Source organism: Priapulus caudatus, unplaced genomic scaffold (genome assembly GCF_000485595.1).
Source record: "Priapulus caudatus unplaced genomic scaffold, Priapulus_caudatus-5.0.1 Scaffold1239, whole genome shotgun sequence".
Classification (NCBI taxonomy): Eukaryota; Metazoa; Priapulida; class Priapulimorpha; order Priapulimorphida; family Priapulidae; genus Priapulus; species Priapulus caudatus.
This window is the reverse complement of record NW_014578300.1, coordinates 55,118-62,694: the sequence shown is the minus strand read 5'-3', so window position 1 is coordinate 62,694 and position 7,577 is coordinate 55,118. Positions and strand designations below refer to the sequence as shown.

The window sequence follows — 7,577 nt, the reverse complement described above, 5'->3', positions numbered from 1 at the left end:
ATTTGTCAAAAATACGAACAGATGCAGTTTGTTATTGCTCTCTGCAACACTGCAACCACGGTGTAAGTACTTTAACTGTGTGTGACAAAATCCGCGAAAGACTTGGAATTATTGGTGGTTACCATGCACGCATTTAGTTGTGAAACGTGTGATTCGATGGTAAACCGTTTGTCGAACTGAAAGTGACTGGTGTGTCAGTCTCATTTATCCAGCGCTACTGCGCATGCATGACGCATGCGCATGACGTGCTGGGGGTAAATTCAGACCGGTGCAATCTCAGACCGTGACACCGGAGCCCCCCAATACCATCTCTCAAGTGGCACATACGTACCCTATTTTGTAGGGAGTAATAAAATATAAGGGAGCGCCCCCCAGGGCACCCCCGGCCTATAAGGGAGTTTGTAGGGAGTGCCCCCCCCCCTGGTGCCACACTTCCGCGCCGGTACGAGTGATGCACACTCCCCCTATAATGTTTGCATAGCGCATGTCCTTTCTAGTTGTCTATCTATTTCTATGAGTACAACATCTCCTTGGCTGGTACTTGGTTGGTCCATAAAATAGATATAGAATAGAAACTCTTCTATTCTATATCCATAGATACTAACCCAACTTGGGTTAGTATCTATGCTATATCTATGGTTGGTCATAATTATATATAATTCATATCTTTGATATCAGTGCGTGTAACACAGGTATGTTACTCAGTTACTATTACTGTGGCTCATAGCTAGGGTCGGTGCAAATCCACTTTAGGCACCTTAGAAGTTAGGTATTTTTTATTTTATTTTATTTATTTATTTAGGCAATTATCCATCATCATATACAATACATTGCATACTTTTACAATAAAAATTTGAATTCATAAAATTGCATAATTACCAAGGATATTATATACACAAAAAGCATGACTAGCACACTTATTTACATTGTGCCATTTGTGGTCCACGAAGTGATGCACAGGTCTGTGTATCGGTAGATTTTTTATCCCGCCAATAGCGGCGTACGGGCCGAATTAGCAGCGCATCCATTTTTCATGCGATCTCACGAAATTTCAATGAACCCCGTTCTGACCCAATATAACCCTCACCAAAATATAAAAAAGGTTATATGGGACAGAATTATTCGGTCTATGCCGGAACGTACCCTGGGTACAGTCCGGTACACAGGCACTTGGACCATTTCAATAATAAAATGATGGTTAATAAATACAACTTGTCAGTACTAGACCTACCAGTACCAGTGCCGTACCTACCAGTAATATGGTTAGGGTTAGGGAGTAGGCGTAGGCGACTCCCAAGACTTGTTAGTGGAGTAGGCGAGCAGGGGCGTAGCCAGGATTTTCAAAGTTGTAGGCACGACTATCTGAGCGGAGCGCACAAGAAAATTTTTGGTTTTACAAACCCTATATAGGCCTATATACATATATATATATACATATATATATCCGCTGTCGCTTCCGCTAAACTTATTCCTAATCACCATATCTGTGAATCGCATAACATTCAACCTTCACTCTCTCCTTCTCTTATCCTTCTCACCTCTGCCCGAGAATACGCCTCCGTGGCCTCACCCCACCGCTCGCTTCTTACGCCTCTGAGTTGCATTAGCAGTTGCCGCCGCTGCTCTTCCTCCAAGGGACCACGTTGCCTGAATGGTTTCCAAATTGGCACTGACAGCAGTGGCGACCTCCCCCGGGTAGCCGTGGCACGGCGGCAGCTTGGCTCGTGTGCTCCTCGCAGAGTTTAACCCCGAATTTACATCGATCGCGTGCTGTGCCCGGAGAAAGATTTTTTTTTTCGCGAAAAAGCGTTGGCCAGGGTGAACAACTGATGATGATTGAATTTGCCTAAGCGCATCACCGCCGTGCTGATGTGGTGACGACCTGTGCTCTTCTATTATTTATATACTATGGAAAAAATTATGTAATACTATAAAAAATGATGAAGTTTATAAATATTGTTCAAATGTCAAAGAAAATAACTTTCTTTGCTCTATTTCATATTTTCAGATTCCCTTTTCAAAATTCTTCCTAGCATTTAAAGGACGAATCCAGGACAAGCAATCAGCGCTTCCTCTAGGCAATATCAGTGGTCTTGGAATCACTTGCATGGATGCAATACCAGGTTCTTTTCAACTAGAGATCGATTTTATTGGAGTTTACTATGATGCACACCACACTGAAAAATTTGCCTATGAAATGTATAAAACTAGGCCATTGGTTGCTGGAAATTAATGATTGGTGCCTTGCAATGGATTATAATTACTTAACTTTATTCTCTTTGCCAAAAGGGTCAATTCTTTGCAAGCTTGTGCATGTGCTGCACAGGTCAGATGTAGCGCAATATAGTAATGTCGTTGTTCACGCTACCATATAAGTAACTGCTAACATAATGCAACCATGAATATGGATTTTGTGTAGAAATTAAAATTATGAACAAGTTGCTTGTTTTACAAATAAATCTAAGACAAATAATTATTATTTATAACACAATTTCTTTATTTCAGTTTATGTTAATGTGTCACAACAGTATTATCACAGTGATACGCGTAAGGCAAAATTGACTTGGCTGGTACATGAATGAAAATCATACTTTTATTCAATATTCCTTCACAACTGAAAAGTGGTCATTTTAGAATTTCCTATCAAGTTCAACACATCACAATTAACTTGTTTTCAAAAGCATATACTTTCAATATACCAATTCTCAAATTAATAAATTAGGTTGGCCTTATTAATAAATAAATAATAACAGATTGCCACCTGCATGTACTGTAGAAGAAAGTACCAGAATTGCTAGAACGTGCAATGCTGCGGATTTGGTTGTTACAGTCCTCTTACGATTGAGTTTCCACACCAACGTTTTTCTGCACTCTAGCATAACTGCTCCCACCTATTGGAAATATATCACTACTAGACAGACCGGCTAACAGCCAGAAATAATATAATCAGACATATAATCAGACAAGTAATGGTTCTCCAAGCTTTTTCATTATAGCATGGCGGGGCTGCCTTTACGGTCCTAGTTTTAGCATTTTTTAGCTAATTTTAGCATGGCGGCTATGATATTTAGAGTGGCGGGTGCATTTTAGGATGGCGGGGCTCGACGATAGCCTGGCGGGCCTGTTTGTTTTCGGATGGGACTAGGTTTGATGCCGCTGCTGTTTGCCTAAGCCGCCAAGATAAACAGACGAGAACAGACCGCTACCGCTTGTTAGCGTCGTCTCTCTCTCTCTCTCTCTCTCTCTCTCTCTCTCTCTCTCTCTCTCTCTCACACACACGCTCTCTCTCGCTACTCGACTCTACGAGGTTCTGGGACTACGAACTTCACGTATCACTCGAACGCTCTCACTCTCTCTCAGCGCAGACGCGAGTTGGCGTTGAGTTAGTTAAGTCGTGTTTGTGTGTGTGTGTCTGTAGATACACTACGGGACAAGACACGCGTTAGAACTCGTGCGACGCGCTCCTGTGTAAGCCTCTGATGCATGAGTCGCTGTATCGCTATACAAAGAACTGATGACTTCTGTACAGGCTGCTATGATGTGATGATTAAGCAACGGTTGCTGAGGACTCTTCGTGTATGACTGGTACGTCGACAAGGTCGGTGTGTGATGCGATTCTACTTTACACATTATAGTGGTATTTATAGCTAGCGGTTGAACATGCTGATTGAAGCGCAGTTCGGCGAAACATCGAGGACAAATGAAACTAACGGTTAAATAATGTGTGAACAGATGGAAACCGGTTCACCTGTATCGCGTTCGAAAATTTTTCTGGCGTTTCTGATCTAAATTGCGCGTGCTGTTATAAAAACACCAGGTATGCTATTGTAAACGCGTTGTATGCTGCAACCTGCTGTTTTAGCATGCTGTTGCACGTATGCTGTAAGATGCGTTGTATGTTGTAAGTGTTGTATGATGCAACATGCTGCATTTTTCTATAGGTGTGCTATATGTGGCACGCAACGGTAACATTCCGTCAATAGTTCACCGTTGCACTGCTTCGATTCTGGGAAAGGGCCGTTTTCTCAATTCTCCTGAAAATATTCGGTATTAAAGTACCCTAATCTGCATTGTACACGTCAGTTAGATGCAGTATAAACGTCAAAAGAGCATGGAAAGTCTAGTAACGTAGCCATGGTAACCGGTCCGTTGTTTGAGTATGAAACTCGAACTGGCAAAACTGCTGGAAGTTGGCGTCATGTCGCAGGCAAAAGTTTAGATTGAAGTCTGCAGACCGAATTTGTGGTCATTTAGCATGAATAAAGTGCTGTGGTGTATGCACTGAAACTATCTAGGTATTGGGAGGACTAAGATCTCTGCGCAAATGCAGCTGCGACAAATGCAAGATCACTTGGAGATGACACATCTTATCTATAAATTCCTTAACAGATATTTCTGCTTCAATATTGACAAAATATTCGTTACCTTTTATCACCGTGCATTTACCCTATAATCTAAAGTGGTGGAAAGTGGGTGACGCAGCGAGAAACGGGTTAAGCTACCTTTATGTTCATTCAAATAGAAAGCATAGGCTTGAGAAATGTTTGATTAAACTTTTTCATGTAATGCTTTCATTGTTGTGAATTTTCGTGTTGCTGATTATTTCCGCGTATAGTGTGTGCTATTGTTACTTTGCCGTTGTCGCCAATCCCTGAAATAACCTTGTGTACACATGATAGTTAATCAACGGTAGAGCTTACCGGCAGAGAGATTAGGGAGAGAGAGAGAGAGAGAGAGAGAGAGAGAGAGAGAGAAGAGAGAGAGAGAGAAGAGAGAGAGAGAGAGAGAGAGAGAGAGAGAGAGAGAGAGAGAGAGAGAGAGAGAGAAGGTGAGAGGGAGAAAAGGGAAAGAGAAAGATAGCGATAGAAAATAAAAGAGTGAGATGATGCGAGAGAGTGTGTGTGGGAGAGCAAAGGATAGAGAATAGAAAAAGAGAGAGGAAGATATATATATATATATATATATATATATATATTAGAGAGAAGAGAGAGAGAGAGAGAGAGAGAGAAGAGAGACCAGATAGAGAGAGAAAAGAGCAGAGAGAGAGGAGGCGAGAGAGGAAGGGGTGGGATAGAGCGAAAAGGAAAAGATAACATGAAGGACGCGAATGTCTGGTTTTGTTTCGCAGCTTTAAACATTTGAAGCAGAATTCCTCTAGGATTGACTCATATAGGCCCGAGGAAAGGCAATTATCGCATTCAGTTCAAGTTTAACGGTGCGCAATTTGCTGCGCTACTCGCTCCGTTGATCTCCCCCCCTACACTAGCTATTCCCTCACCAGTAGATAAAGTTAAGCTCGGTACTACAGCGATGGCTGAAGACAGATATACAGATAGAGAAGAATAAGCTCGAACTAGATGACTCGTGATACTGATGTGGCCATCATCTTGCATTTTAATCGTATCTTCTTGTGTGTGGGGAATAGTCGATTCGAGTTTACATGGTTTATAGCGCTGGAAAGCCTGTGGGTCGAAAGGAACGCTTCCACCCGCTGAGCCGGACCTCTCACACTCGACACGTGCTCACGGGTTGGAAAAGTGGAGCCCGCGCTGATATTTGTCAGTTGCGTCATCGTGACGCTCTCGTAAACATCTGTGCCTTTTGCGTATTTTCACGTGTTGTGGGAGGAGACGCGCCGAGCGTTAGTGGACGCCTCTTCAGAAACGGACACCTGCTATGACGGACGTCAGTGCGTGACGTTTTCATTTGAGTGGGCAGTTTACACATGAGATATCAGCTCTTTAGAAAGGTTAGATGCGTATGGAAGATTGCGCGTTTTGGAGACTCCGATGAGAGACGCCTTATACAAGGTTTTGTCATGTCAAGCATATATGATATACGTTTACTGTATACGTTATATATGAGGTTTGTCTGGTGTTGGAATTCATAAGTCTGTTCAGTGAAAGAACAGAGGGCAGTTATGTAGCGCGAGTTTCAGATCTAGCCTACTGCCATGAGTCCGTTCTCACTAGGTATAAGGTATATCGTACAACACATTCTCACACATCACGCGCGATGGCAGTCCCTAAAGAAAATGAAGAAAAGTGTAGACCAGCTAGTGTTTCGGCACGTGAATTACATTCCTAGATTTTAATTATTAAGGCACGAGTTATACGTTATGTGATTAAATTTCTGCTCCGAAGCATCGTGTATTTTATTTGACGCTGATGCCGCGGATTCTGGGCATACGTTCCTCAGAAACCAATTAGTCCTTAACATGAGTCTTACATTAACTTCCACTCGTCGACCGTTGACAGAAACTATCGTAAAGTTACAGCACGAAAAAATCCTCGCAAATCTCCTCTTAAACATTACGAGCATAACCCTTGCATGTTCTCTCGTACGCGGCGCGTTGTATACGAGTTGTAAAATACGACTGGCGGCAGGGCAGCAGTTGCTTGATATCTTTACTTCGAAATCTACAGTAAGAAATAATAATAGTAAACCGCTTCTCGCGCATGCGAGACTCTGAACGGAGCGGCCGCCCGCACGTGACGGGAATTTCAATGTTGTTTTGATCGCGCGATCGCCGATAACGAAACCATCGTGGTTTGTCTGTCGCGAGAACCGCAGACGATACACGCCTCGCGACTGCTAGAGGCATGTCCGGCGCATGATGGCAAAATAAACACGGTCGTCGCGAACGAATTCAACGCAGTAAATTAATGCTAACTCGACGAAGTGCCTGCAGATGAGAGGCGGAATCGTAAGACTGCTATCCTTCGGTCGAGGTGGCCGACGCGGACAGCATGCCGGCATTATTTGTTATCGAATCGGCCAGATGAGCGCTGAGGGGGGGGGGGGGGGGGGCGCGGGAGGGAGAGGGCGTGCGCGCAGGAAAGTGGCTTTCAAATTTTAAAGATTTTTTGTTTAAGTGGTTGTTACCGAATTATTACCCTGGCAGAGGGTACCTGTTCAGGCAATAATTATTCGGCAAGGCAATCAAATTCGTTGAACATTCAAGTGTCTATGCAGTGGTTTGCTTTGTCGTGAAGCAATACGGCTTTACGTCCGCACAGAAACAGAATTTCCAGATAACTAATATTAGGAGATAATGTGGTGGGTGGTGTGGAGGAGTAACGCAGTGGCAATGTGTGAACATTCAGGAGGCTGAAAAGAAAGGCTTTTCCGATGTTAAGGTTTGCTGCTAGAGTAGACAATGCTGTGCGAACAGGTGCTCACGGTACATTAAGCAGCGCTATTGTGTTATCAATTGAGTTAGTCTACATAGCACGAGGGGAAAGAAAATGAAGGTGGAAACGAACAAAATCTCTGCTCAGCGCGCGTCCGCTCCTATGCGGTCGTTCACCTCGATCTTTGATGGCTCTCTCACTGCGAGTGCTCTTTTCGATCTCTATCTTCTGCCTCTCCCGGCCCCCCCCCCTCCTCTCTTAGCTGCACTGCTCTCTCTCCTTTTCTCTGCCTCATCTGCTCTCTCTCTTTCTCTTTCTGCTACTCTAGCTAGAGCTCTCTCTCTGCTCTCTCTCTCTCTCTTCTCTCTCCTCTCTCTCTCTCTCTCTCTCTCTCTCTCTTCTCTCTCTCTCTCTCTCTCTCTCTTCATCATCTCTCCTTCTCTC

General features: G+C 43.6%; 1 protein-coding gene across 1 annotated transcript in view; it reads left to right on the top strand.

Annotated features, from left to right (window-relative positions):
• Positions 1 to 743: 743 nt before the first annotated feature.
• LOC106815930 (complex I intermediate-associated protein 30, mitochondrial-like) overlaps positions 744 to 7,577 on the top strand; it is a gene marked incomplete at its 3' end in the record, with an annotated part of 14,374 nt that continues 7,540 nt past the window's right edge. Inside the window, 1 exon segment of the mRNA XM_014820463.1 lies at positions 744 to 769.